The following is a 14,131-nucleotide window of genomic DNA, read 5'->3' as shown; positions in this document are numbered from 1 at the left end:
TGGAAGCACCTCAGTCCGTGCTGGGAGGATCTTTCTGAGCAGAACACTAAATCCACAATATCTGGTTATTAACAGAACAAGCATAAAAGGCACACTGGGGGAAAAAAAAGTGATGCCAGGGTAGAGGAAGAAGGAGCAAAGTCCACACACTCCCGCAGCATTGCCACAGGCTGCCAAAGCAGGAGCGTGGAGCTCTGCCTGCACTAAGGAACGGGCACTTCTCACCAAAGAAATGGATTAAGCAGTGCAGATCCTGCTGCCAGCATTAACTAGGATTGGATAATTGGAAAGCTGTATTCTGGAATTGGTGGTTTGAGATAACCTACCCCACAGAACAGAAATTTGCTTTTATCCCCTGCTACCACAGGTTTCCCAGATACCTAATCCTGAGAAGACTTGGATTTTTCATTTCCTCTAGCATGACATGCCACAGCTCCTCTGAATATTCATGTCCTCTGAGTGCTCCCACATTCCCTGGGCCTGAGAGCTGTGTGAAATTCCTGTGTTTCTGAGAGCCCTGTTCCCGGCACAGCTGAGTAACTTTCAGCGCTCAGGACACTCCCCCGCCCCTCGCTACTCTGGCCATCCGCAGCAGCAGAACCACGGTCTTTGTCTGCTTCGAGACTTCAAACACTTTACAGCTTTTTCCCCAGCTCTTTGTACCACTCTAAGAATATATTCCTGTTCCATTGACCCGGCTCTGAACTCCCGGCAGCAAGGTGATGGCTTTTTTCCAGCTAGGCAGATAATCCACACACAATAGAAAACGACTGCTTTGCAGCCGTGCTGGAGTATTTTCCACAGTTTTCCACCCTATTTCTTCAGTCTTAACACACTCCCTGCTGCACAGGGAATTTTGTCTTTTCCAGGTCTGCCCATGTACTCAGCTCTGTCACATCCTCCCACAGCAACACAAACCAGCCCAATTCCAGACTTTGGACCTCCTCCCATGCCTCCCACCCATTCCTTGCACCAGCACCCATCCAGCTGCTCTGGGAACAGTCAAAGCTGACCCAGATGCAGACCACGCATGGCCAGAGGAGTGGGCTGGGAAGGACAGGACCTCGACAGCCCCAGTTCAAACTACCACGAAGCTGCACACCAAGGTGCCGCTGTTTGTTCCAGCCTTGGGCAATCCACGAGCTTTACTGATTATCCCTTTACAGCTTCCCCCTTTCCTCACGGTCTCATTTTCACAATCCTTCCCCAGACCTCTGCAACATTAAGCATTCAGCTTCCTTCAGAATGAAGCTCATTAGCTGGACCCCTCTGTCCTCACTGCTCATCTCCTCCAGTAACATGAACAACTTCCTTCAAAAAACTACAACATGCTTCCAAAAGTCCAGCTAACACCTAAGACAATGTTGGTTGTTTTTCCCAACTGAACTAGAAAAATGACAACTCTTCCAAGCAGAAGTGGCACATTACTTCTCCACAGTGGCTACCAACAGGCGTGCCTTAGGCATGGAAAGGCAGTTTCCATGCTGGCTCAGCTCTAAATCACCATTCCAGAGGGACACGACAGCAGCTGGGCAGCTACTACAGGGCTTTTACTATAACGAGACAAAAAACCCAAGTCTGTCTTGGAAAAAAAAAAGCATGTGGGAGAGAGAAAGGATGCTTTTGTAACAGTTTGGAACTATAGCCGTCAGCTGGAGGGAAAGGGAAGGGTTAACACACACCCATAGCTTGAGGAACATGGTCCTGCATTAATACAGACCATGACCCATGAAATTAAACAAGCTCACCTGACAACTCCCAGATGATTATTCATTTTGACCTCATATGGTGCTAGTAACAGCCAATAAACAAATATTATGCCACTTCAGCCCTTTGCTTTACACCACTTAAAATATTACTATAGCAGCACCCAGAAGGGTCCCGCTGGGGCAGATGACAAGAGGCATGCAAAGGGTTGATGCTGCCCACAATAGCTCACCATCATAACAAGAAAAAGTGGACACCAGGAATAAGGCCAGCTGAGAGATGGAGGCCAGGCACAGAGCATCCTCCTCTTCATCACACAGGGAATGTCCTGAGTCTTCCTTCCTGATTTGCCAAACACCACTCTAATAGCTGATCCAAGCCATCAGGACTCTCCCCAGCTGCAAATGTTTCTCAAGGGCCAGACTCACAAAAGCTCCCCATCTGCCCCAGGGATCTGGCTGCCCTTTCCTTTTTATAAATACAATTTCAAAAATAAAATCAACATTTTATTCTCTCACCAATCAATTACTCCTTCCAGGAAGACAGATGTGCGGATTTTTGCAAAGCTCAGATAACTCCACCTAATGCCATGGGTCCGTTGGCCATGAAGCCCCATCAGGTCCTCTGGGGAAGGGCTAAAGAAACTCATTTTATCTGCCAGTGGTGAGATTAAGAGCATGGTAAACAATATTCAAATTCTGTTCTACAAAGCAGAATACCTCCACAGCACCAAACTGTTCTCCCAAGGGACAGATTACAGCACCGGTGCACAACTGGAGTTTAAATATTACAAGGGAAATTCTTAAAAAGCCTAAACAGATCAACTGTGCCAAATGCCCTAGTACAGATTACAAGACAAGGCGTAAAGGTATAATTAACCCCTTGTTGGACAGAGTGGTACAAAGGGGAAGAGATGCACAAGCCCCTTTTCAAGTCAGTGGATGCCAAAAAGCTCATTTATTTTTCTGACTTTGTTTAAAAACAAACCAGTTCCACCTAAAAATCTTGGTGTGCTCATCTCCTTCAGTCATATGGTTTGAACATCATTTGCTGGTTTCTACAAATTGCTGGAACTACAAATGCTGGTTTCAAAATCCTCTGAGCAGCCTCAGCTGACCCAGTTTGTTCTGCATTAATCACACACTGAGTAGTGGAGAGGTCACTTGGAGGGAAATCAGAATATTCCCCCTCAATAAAACCACACAGATTAAACCCAGTTGTTCTGCAGCCTAATCTGACAACGTGTCAATTAACGGGGTGCACCACTAATTAACAGCTAGGCAGTTTCCCTCTCTTTCCAAGGATCCCAGCACTTCAGGCATTTTTGCACTGGTTGGGAAGCAATGACTTTGAGCAGGAACACAGCAGCTGGCTGGCACGAGGAATGGGTTTTGCAGAAGAAGTGGAAAAATCAGACAACAGTATAACTCTACGTGCAATTTAAATAGAAAATGGAATAACCAGGATTGAAAACCTCAATACAGTTGATATGAAACCAGTGGCTTTTTGTCACAGATTTAACATTTGATAAGTGGCTCCCCATGCACACAGCAAATGTTTTCCAGCAGCTCAGTAGCTGCCTGTGGGTGGCACAGTAATATAACATTACCAGAGAGGAACTGGAAAGGGAAAGGAGCTGCATCTTCCGGGGCTGCGTCACGGGAAAGGTGAGTGGCTTTTTCCAACATTTGGGCAAAAGTAAACCTTAAAAATACTCACGGACATGCTGTGCAGAACACTGGAGTGGGACTCCAGACCCCACACCATTACTGCTCTGCTACTGACCAGCAAAGAATCTCTGCGGTTGGAAAAGATCTCCAGGATAACTGAGTCCAACTTGTGACCAATCACCACCTTGTTAACCAGATCAGAGCACTGAGTGCCACATCCAGTTGTTCCTTGAGCACCTGCAGGGATGATGAACATTGGACACTGGACAAGTAACGCAGTACTTGTGCAACAGACAAGGACCTTTGTTTATCTACACCTCAGTTTCCCCCTTCTTTGGTAAAGCAATTCAAACCCAAATTACAACTTACCATACTCCATTTCCTATAAACTTTCACCTTATGTAGGCCTCCACAATAGCACCTGGACACTGTATTCATCTCACAAACCAAACACAGTAAGTTCTTCCATACTTCTATTTGAAACAGACCATATAAAGTCTGAAAAAGCCACTCCAGCCTCTCCCAGGTGTTTCAGTTCACTGAAGGAGCCGTGTTTACCAAACCTTGAATGAAAAGCCAGCAGCCTACAGGAAAGTGTAGCACATACGAACACAGCATGACATCTGCGCCAGCCCCCAGTGACAAATGCTATTTCTATTTAGCTCTCAGTATGGGAAACACCTCTAATTCGCCTCCAGACCTGTTGACAGCTGATCCACCACTCTGGAGATGCAGATACACGCAGGGCAAAATTGCAGTATGAACAGAGCAAACCAGCTTCTCTCTTCACTGTCCTTGAAGCAGCTGAAGGGCTTGTCTTGGACCAAAATTATCTTCCAGATAATATAAAAGCAGAGGGTAAAATTAAAGCAGAATGGTCCATTCATGCAGGGGACAGATGCTCTTATTACTGTGGAAGCTGACATAGGAGTAGGAGGATCCAAAGGGAGGTAGCAAGGCATGGCTATTCCTTGACCAACTGCTTGATATAATGAAACCCAGGAGATTAAAGTAGTTCTGGACACCCATAAGACCAACACACCCCACTTAATCTATTGATACATACGAATGCTCAAAACGCATTAATAGATTCTTGTACTGAAGAATGCAATTCCTATAGCTCGCTATTACACCCAGAAAAGTTTGGGCATGGCAAATGAAGGGGAAAAGGAAGGGAACTATAGAAAGTAGTTTCTATAGAGCATCCCAGTCATCCAGGACCCGACGCATTTTTGCACAATGGGGCTTAAGAAAAGGAACCAGCTCCACCAACATCTACTTCAGCAAAGCAAAAAACAATGAATATTTGAAGTTCAGAGCTAAACTGCCCAAAATTTAAGCTGTACTTTCTGTTTCTCCCTCTTTCCAAAACGCAGAAGATGACAAACTGAATTCTTGACTACACAAATCCGTATTAGGAGAAACTTTATTGCTGCTGAAGCCACTGGGGCATCCCCAGTTAGTTACAAAAACACCAGCGGGGCCTCTGCAAACCCAGGCCACAGCCCAATCACAAGGCCTATATAAATTAATTAGTGCAGTAATTGAAAGCACAGGGGAGATGGGGAAATGCCTCCAGTACAATCCACCTTTCAGAGAAGGTTATATAAGTGTAAAGGGAAAACAACCAGGAGTGTGGTCCGTATTTCTCAGACCTATGAATGTTAAGAACAGGAAGTTTGGAGATGCCTTTTTTTTTTCCTGTAAAGGTTATAAAACAGTGCACAACATGTTAAACATTGAGCATCTAATATTCAAACCCAAAAATAAGCTTGAATGCCTTAACCAACCCAAAATGCTGGTCACCAGTAGAAGGGTTTCTCATCCAGATCCTTTCCAGCTTCCCGTATTGCCACAAAGAAATGAATCCCAGGGTTTGTTTTTTTTTAAAGAGAAAAAAAAAACAAACATGTTAGACACAGAACTGTAGAAGGTTCCCCTTCCAAAAGCAACTGAGATCAGCTCGCAGCCCTGTGAAATCCTAGCCCCAGCAGCACCACACTGGTTTCAGCTCTGGAACTGGCACATTTCCCTCATGTCTTTCTGCACAACTGATTTCAGGACAATAGGGCTTGTCAGAAATTAAAATTCCTTTGTGGTCTGCAAATATCTGCTCACACAACAGCGCACTCTTGTACCACACATCACAGGCAATTTCAATTCATGTGGCTGTCCCATCCCTGCAAGTGTCCAAGGCCAGGTTGGACAAGGCTTAGAGCAACCTGGGGTAGTGGAAGGTGTCCCTGCCCATGGCAGGGGGTGGAACAGGATGAGTTTTAAGATTCCTTCCAACCCAAACCATCCCAGAATTCTATGGTTTATACCTGATGAATGCTAAGCAAACACAAGCTCAGTCCTCTGGCTTGTGCCTGTCTGACTGAAGGATCCAAATGAGCTTGTTGGGATATATCCAAGCAAACCTCTCATCCTGGAACCACTGTTACGGGGAATGGCTGAAGACTGTGGGTTGCATGTATCATCTGGGCTATAATAGTCTGTGTCAGTTCTGTAACACACCCCCAAAAAGCACAAAATAACAGGGTTACTTATTTACCTCTGGCTTCTGGGGTAAAATTCAAACCATCTCTGCCTTCATTTTGTGGTTTTCATTTTCATCAAACTTTGAATAAAAACTAAGCAGCTGAGTAAGTTCTCATTTAGTGCTGTGGTCATGCCCCTGTAATTATGATTCGATAGACAATCTCATTTGCAACCACCATTTCCTCCCCCAAATGAGGCCACTTTTAGTCTCAGCCACTGCAGAGCCAGTTTGAAAAGTCTTTCTTTTCACCTCTACTTAAGAAGTGAGAGGAATGAGCTTAACCACCATCAAAGCACTAAAATGAATTTGTTAGAAAGCTCACCTGAACTCCCAAAAATTCTGCAGCAGCAGAGCTGAATTTGCAATCCTGCCATGTGGGTCTTTCCCAAAGCACTCTGAATGCCCAACTGCTTCCTCGGATAAACAGCCCACAGGGTTTGTGCAATCAGATAAAACTCCATGCCTTCCCTGCTGCACGTTCCAGCACATAAACCAGGCACCTCTAACCAAATTCCACACTCAAAGGCAATGCAAAGTTCCCACTTGAAAAAATGTGAGATGCAGGAAACCTGTGCTGTGTAGGTGTCATTATCAACTTACAGAGTCAACACTTTTTAACTGGGAACAGCTCAGCTATTTGAAATTAAAGCTCTTTCTGAATGGACACCCCAGAATTACATCACTGAATCTATAGGAGCATTAAATTTCACCTTTTGAGGCAGATTTTGCCAAGCAGTTCAGGTGGTTTGAAATTCAGTTCTAGCCTTATTTTTTTCTTTCACAGACTCACTAGCATAATTGCTAATTATTTCTGATTAAGATATCAAATTTCCTCAAAGAAACCTTCCCCAGGCAATTTTCTCAAAAAGCTCCAGCTTTAATAAAAAGGTGCCCAGGCTTTAACTAGGACAACAGAGAAATTAATTCCCATTACTGATCTGGCAAAGTCTTTTTAACATAAGCGCAGGCAGCAAGACATCCCATTGTGAAAATAAGCCTATAAAGTTTCTGAATGAGAACATTTCTTTAAAAAAAAAAAAAAACAAAAACATTTTGTAGTTCTCATGGTTATGCACAAAGTTTATGAAGCAGCAACACTGATTGCCTGGGGAGGGTGCTTAGTGCAGCCATCTGACCTACTGGGCCCCAAGTTGATTTTAATCTTGGGGAAGTTGTGCCTTTCCTAGTGCTCTTCCATTTGTTTTTAGATCGGGACACAGAATCAGGGAATGGTTTGGGTCAGAAGGGCCTTTAAAGATCATCTAACTCCAACCTTCCTGCCACAGGCAGGCACACCTTCCACTAGACCAGGTTGCTCAGCACATGACCACTCATCTTTTAGGTTTTGGTCTGATATATTCCTCCAAATGATCTTAAATTAAATCTTAAGTGGGATAATCTTAAAGACAGTAATCTCCTGAAACTCCCCCAAGAACAGGAATGTTTCAGTTCTGTTCTCTTATCGCCACTCTAACTTTCCATTAGAAGTGAAATTTTTCAGCCAACACATTTGAGCATTAAGAGCTCAACAAAACTATCAGGGCTTCTTTCTAGCCACAAAAGGACCTTCCACAGTAACAATGGTTAAAAAAAACACCCAACTGAAGCGACAAATCGCTCCTCATGCCCTGCAGGCAGGCGAGCTGACCTGGCCCAGGAAGGCAACCAGGGAAAACTGCTCTTCTCCAACTGCACAAATCAAACCAGGGAAATCTTTGTAACACCAAGGAGCAGAGAGGACTTTAAAATTACAGAAAAGATCAATGTCTCAAACATTCTCAAGGCACAGGAGCTGAGGAAATACCTTGGGATGGGCTGTATTTAACAGGAAGGTTGCTAGAGCTGGCTCTGCATACCTGGCGTGAGGAGCCCCTGGTTCACAAGCAGTGGATCCTCCACAAGACGTACCTTAGACAGGAGCACTCCAGGTACACCCAGTAGCTCCCAGCCCTTCCCTGTACAGGAACCAGCACACCTGATTGGTTTGATCACCTTGAATCAATCCACCTAAGAGCTATTGAGAATTACAAACACCACCCAAAGTTATATAATAGGAATCCATTATGACAGAGCCTGCGAGGAGCTTCAGAAGAGAATTAAAATCCAATGACAAAAAAAAAATCCTTAAAAAATAAGCAGCTTGAACTGTAAGCTGACACCTTCTGGTGACTTCTCTTGTATACCAGATTCAGCCTGTCTGTTGCATTCAGCTGCTGTGCCCTTGGACATCACAGCAGGTTTGTTTTGTGACCCCATTCCCCAGCACAGTTACTAACCAGCCAGGAACTGCTAGTTTGCTCAGCAAACAGGACCTTTTGATAGGTGCCAGAACCAAGAACAGTTAAAAACGTACCCCCACCCCCTCCACCTACATCAGCATTCCAGGTAAATTCTAAACAAGATTTCTGGAAAGGGAATGAATTGTATCAGAACAGTAAAACAGATGAAAAATAGTCAAATTGAAGGAGAATGTGATCACAAAACGTAGTATGGAAAAGGCATATTAAGGAAAAACATTAAAACTAGCAGGACCTAAATTCATACTGAGCCATATAAACAAAACAAAAAGTACTTTGCAAGGTTTTTAAGACTTCAAAGGTAGCTGTGAGTGAGCCCAGGAGTTTGAAACCTGCACAGGTACCAGGCAAGCACTGGTATAACCCGACAGCATTTCTGGAAATGTAAAAATACACTGGAATTGGGGGGGTGGGGGGGGGGGGTGTATTCTTACCTACACCTGGAAAACTTGCTCATTTTAAATGGAAAATCAGTCAGCAGTGACAGGTCTACTAAAGGGAAACTCGGGTCTGCAATAAAAATGGTATTGAGGAATAGTTGTTGTAAAAAGGAACTGAAGCTTGATCCAACCTGACCCAGCTTCACCCAGTAAATAATGATGCTTGCAGCAATCTGAAGGATTGAGAGGTGACCTTCCCCTCTGACATAACTCCAAGTTGGATGGATGATATCATTCATTTGAAGGCCACAGAGTGTATTTATCAGCCAGCCTTGGGGTTTGCCTGTAAATGGAGATTTACTGACTTAATCTGAGGAATACTTCAATTCACAAAGAGGTGCCCACAAAACACAGGGTTTAGATACACAACATCTACCCCAGAGCACAGGAACTGTGAAACACCCACACACCAAATACAAACTTCAGCAGCTTTCAGAGGGACTTCAGCCCGCAGGTTTGCACCCTCCCATCCCAACAGCCAGGAGCGACACACAGAAGGCTGCAGGAGTTCTGCCAACTCTCAGGAATTTAATTCATTGCAAATTTATTTGCTGGAACCTGCACCTCTCTGCAGCCTCTCCTGTTCTTCCGGATGGGTCAGGGAGCTCCAGGGAAAGGCAGCCCATGAACTCAGACCATTCAGCTGTAATACAGTCCTACTGCCATCCCAGTTTCAGCAGCCAAAGGGTCTGTGGTCATGCCCGTGTAATTATGACTTGATAAACAATTTCATTTGCAACCACCACCAAGACTGGTTTCAGCTGCCCTCTCCATCACTACAGCTTCCTTTCAGCCTTGGGTTAGGTCTGCTATTAACTATCCTGCTGCAGAGTCAGCTTTGAGTAGCTTTTACCACAGAAGTAACTAATGAGGTCTCCAATTGCTTTATTTCCAGCAAAGAGAGCCCACTACAAAGAACCAAAGCACCCCACCTTTCCCGATGTCTTGAAAAAATATAACTTTGTCGTGTATTTGGGATAAAAGTCAGCTTTTTATTAGGGAAAAGCAACCTGGTCTAATGGAAGGGGTCCCCCTGCAGGTGTCCAGCAGGGGGATTGAAACTAGATGGTCTTTAAGGTTCCTTCTATTCCAAGCCATTCCATCATTCTATGACCTATGTGATCCAATGGAAAAAAAATAGTCTTCTGACAAAAATTAACAGACCTGAAAGCCCCCAGTAACAAGCGCCCCCAATCTCATGGAGCTCAGCACAGCCCTTCCACAACTGCAACGTCACAGCTCTTTCAGGTTAGTCTGACATGAAAACTAAACTGGAGAAACAGCTCAACCTGAAAATTTTCTCAAGGGAGCAATTCCAGGCAGGCACCAGGTGAGGGGATGGCAGGCACAGCAGCACCTGCACTGGAACCCCAAAATACCCCTGTGCAGAAGGCAACGAAAGCTGTGGCTCCACAGGCTCTGCCCTCCCTCCTCTCCACTGGCACCAGAGATCTCACAGAGCATCTGACCGCAGCCAAAACCAGCCTGGTGCAGAAGCAGCTGGTTTGGATCCAGCTCAGTTCCTCAATTTGTTTGTCACATGGGCCACAACCAGTTGGTGGAGAATAAGGGAAGGGAGTGAATACACAGGACCTGCTAGGCAGCTACAGCACTTTTGGATGTTTACATAGCTGCAGCCCCACACACAGCTCCAGTGTCTGTCCTCACAGCCAAGGGCTTGGGAGGCAGAGTCAGGCTTCCCAGCACTCAACAGGCTTGAAATATCTGACATGAATCATAGTTCTTGCCTGCTCCTCTATTCCTTTTCCCATTGCAACACCACATGGAAGGTGCCACCCCTATCTCTCCGTGCTGGTTGAGCCAGGTTGATCACCAGGCCATGAGTACCTATCCTACATAATCTCAGAGTATCTGCGACAAACCAAGATACTTTACTCATATTTACAAGATTGAGTTCTCTGCTACAAAACAATTCTTAAACTCCTCCAATACACCTAGAAGCAAAAACCTAAAGCACCAACTGATCCCAAAGCACCAGGATTTATCAGCCCTAGGTTTTGAAATAAGTAGGACCTTGCTGATCATATCCCAAGGGCAGGCACTACCCAGGAATTCCAGCTTAACCAGTTCCACACTTTTTACCTCTCATTCCTCCTACTTTATTGGAACAACAGACAGCAACAAAACCCTGCCCCTATCTATACCAGAATAAACAAATCACGGCAATGAAAAGCCACCTGCTCCCCCCACACAGTTAAAGGCATTTCCAAATTCCAGCTCTCTCTCAGCCAGCCCAGATGGACACACCAGGCACACAGACACCCGCTTTGCTTCCAGCACAGCCTTTGTGCTGCTGAGACACAAAGCCCGATGGCAGAGGCTGCCTCCACCAGAGCTGTTTTGTTAAAGGATCACGACATAAATCAGCAATCCTCCAGCCACACAAACAGCTCAGACTCACTCCGAGCCCAATTAAATTGCAATCTGCTAAAACACACAAGTACACTCTGGCTTTTGGGGACCATGTCCCTCCACTGGCAGATCACATCCTGAGATCTGACTAATGCATCACCTGCCCCACATGTCCCCAAATGACTAAATTTAACATGCAATGGCTCAGTCATCACCAGAGATTTTCACTTTCTTGCACACCCTGCTCCCATCCAGGGCGATGCCGCAGGGAGGAAATAACCCCTTTGCAAAGGAAGTGATAGCCCTGAGAGCAGGCAATAAAACACTAAAATGGAGCCTGAATTCTGCCTTTCTCACTCCTGCCAGACCTGCCCTGTAATCCCTCAAGTGTGGTGGCATTTAAGGTGGCCTTGGATTCGCAGCAGGAACAGGACTGTTCTAGGCAAATGGAGGCCTGGCCACCAGAGACTGCCGAATACTCACTCAGATACTGCTGCCTTTGCCAAGACAAAAATCAGTGCAAGAGGCTGTTCCTGCAGTGCACACTGAGCTCCACAAGCACCAGACACCAACATCTCCTTCCCTGCTCCCCCCTCCTTGTGGTTCCTGTGCTGTTTGGCAAGTCTGGCCATCTGCAGAACACTTCCATTAGGAGCTGGCTACCCACAGGATGGATTCCTGCCGTAGTTAATCATTGCCCCAGCACACCTAATGCAGATCTGGTGTCCCACAGCTCCTTGCCCCTGCAGGAGCTGTGGGCTGGCTCAGCCCTCCTATCCACACAGCACTGCCCTGGTGCAACCCCAAGCACAAGGGGAAGAGTTTCTGAGCACAGTGATCCTGTTGCCCAAGACCAATTCTCCTCAAGTGTATGGGGATCTCTATCCACAAGATTCATTCATCCCATCAGAACAGCTCAGGAACTGCTTCTGTCAAGTTTTGGCTTTCAACTTGGCTTTCTTTGAAGACAAATGCTAATGTCCTTGAAAAAAAAAAAAAAAATCCAAATCTGATCCAGATTCATCACTGGTATGAATCACACAGCATTATTAATTCTCCTGCCCATCAAAAGAGAAATGTCTCACCTTGCGAAACAATTGTGGCGCTTGCCCAGGCTCACAGAAATCTGTCCCATCTGCTAAAAATCTGGGTGCACTAAATGAGACTATTTGACAAGCACTCCACTGAAAGGCAGCAAACATTTCATCCCACCATGGCTACTTCAAACCCAGACAGTGATTACAGGCAGCTCAGCTAGGTTCCTATCAGCCAGCACAAATACAGCCTCCCAAGAAAGAATTCTTTTTGAAGACAGAGCTTGTAGGGACACTAAATTCCAAGATCAAGCCTGCAACTGTGAGAAAGCTTCACAAAATCAAGCTTGGAAGATCTCACACTCCAAACTGCTACAATCAAAAGCAGGGAACAAAGTGTTCCTGTCTTCAACACTAAAAGAAATGGCAAATAAACCAGGACTTCCACTTTACCTGCACACAGTGTGCCTAATATGCAAAGCTTCTGATCTCCAACACCAAGGGACACCCACAATAAAGCAGGAGCTACTTACTATGGAGGAGGAGACAGGAATAGCACCTGCAGAGCTGAGCAGTGCTGGCACCCACCAACCTCAGTTCCCCGTGCACTACATTGCCAAATGCTTTAATGCTGCATTTTGAACAGCAGGTTAACCCCATACATGATTCACCTCAGGGACATGGGCAAAAGTCAGCCTTCTGCTGCTGCTGAGCCCCACGCACAGGAAGTTAAACACAACAATTTTCAGCCAACATCTCCAACAGACTCTTGGCAATGGACACGTTCCCCTCCTGTTTAATGGAGATACAAATCCATTCCCAACAGATTCCTGTTTCAACTGCCCTAGTTGTCACAAGCAAGTCACATGCCACATCAGAACCCGAATTTTGGACGAGGAAGCTTTATTTGCTTTTAAAGTGCTCACACTCAAAAGAGGGGAAGGATGAAGAGGGTATGATCAATGCAGACAAGCATTAAACTGTCACTCTTCCGCAAAAACAACTGTAACACCAGCTTCAGATGAGGTTTTATTGAAGCCAAACTCAGCAGCAGCACTGTCAGCCATCCCAAAGGACTCTCATCCCACTGAGGGACCCAACAGCTAGCTAGTGCCCTTCTCCAGGATCGGTGTTCTGTTCCAAGTTCAAGAACTCAACATATTTTATAGGACACCAGAGCAAGGTGACATGTGGCTCTAAATCCACACAAAACCACGACCCACCACATTATCAAACCCCTTGATGCTGGCATTAAGAATGAAAGCTACTTCCTGCAGCAAAGTCACCTTGGAAATACCAAAGAATTTGAGCTTTCAGTACAACAGGACTAAACCACAGTTGTAAAGAGTGTCCCAGTAACTTAAGAGCCAACAGATAATATCAAACCCTGAGGGAAGGGTTTGTGGAGAACACAGGAAGACTCAAGTCTACAATCACAGGTTCAATTATCTTAAATGATAATCAAAAGGTAGTAAGATAAACATTCACATCAACATAAGGAATCCTACCCTGCATTTACTCAGCAGTGCAGCCACACATCACAGGACAAAGCAATGCTCATGCTCATAATATTAAAAATAGTAATACTATTAAAATGAAAGAGCTGTTTCAGTACTCATTACATGCACCAGAAACACAGAATAGCCTTCAATATTATCCCCTATGAAACAACTCTGCTCAGCAGAACACAGGAATGAATCGGCCACAACATTCCTGCGAACCCGCAATGGACTAAGAGCAAACTCCACCTGCTCATTAAAGATTTCACTGCTATAGAAACTATGATTAAATACACAGAATCATGAATCAGCCACATGAAACAAAAGTACACCTCGGCAGGCACAGCAGCACCCAGCACACCGATACTTCAGCTGCCACCAGCCCCCCAAAACTGTGGCATTATGCAGAAAAACGGCTTTATCCAGACATTTCAGCTCCCACAAATATTTCATCTTTCTTACCTTTGGGGTTGGTTGTTTTAGGGGCTCTCTTGGTTTTGGCAGTGCTTAAAGCTGCACATGCCCCTTACAGGAACAGCAAACAGGCTCCAAATCCATTTTGCCACAAC

At 45.2% G+C, this 14,131-nt stretch overlaps 1 protein-coding gene across 7 annotated transcripts in view; it reads right to left on the bottom strand.

The window, feature by feature from the left end:
• PHACTR4 (phosphatase and actin regulator 4) overlaps nucleotides 1–14,131 on the bottom strand; it is a 65,534-nt gene that overhangs the window by 43,908 nt on the left and 7,495 nt on the right. The window contains exon 1 of one of the 7 annotated variants that reach the window (XM_069035875.1): nucleotides 3,427–3,590. The exons of the other annotated variants lie outside the window; for them this stretch is intronic. The gene's annotated coding sequence lies outside the window, so the exon portion shown is untranslated. Of the gene's footprint in view, nucleotides 1–3,426; nucleotides 3,591–14,131 lie in introns of those variants that run through there. 7 annotated transcript variants of the gene reach the window in all.

Source organism: Aphelocoma coerulescens, chromosome 23 (genome assembly GCF_041296385.1).
Source record: "Aphelocoma coerulescens isolate FSJ_1873_10779 chromosome 23, UR_Acoe_1.0, whole genome shotgun sequence".
Lineage (NCBI taxonomy): Eukaryota > Metazoa > Chordata > Aves > Passeriformes > Corvidae > Aphelocoma > Aphelocoma coerulescens.
The sequence above is the reverse complement of the archived record's forward strand: the minus strand, read 5'-3'. Positions and strand labels throughout refer to the sequence as shown.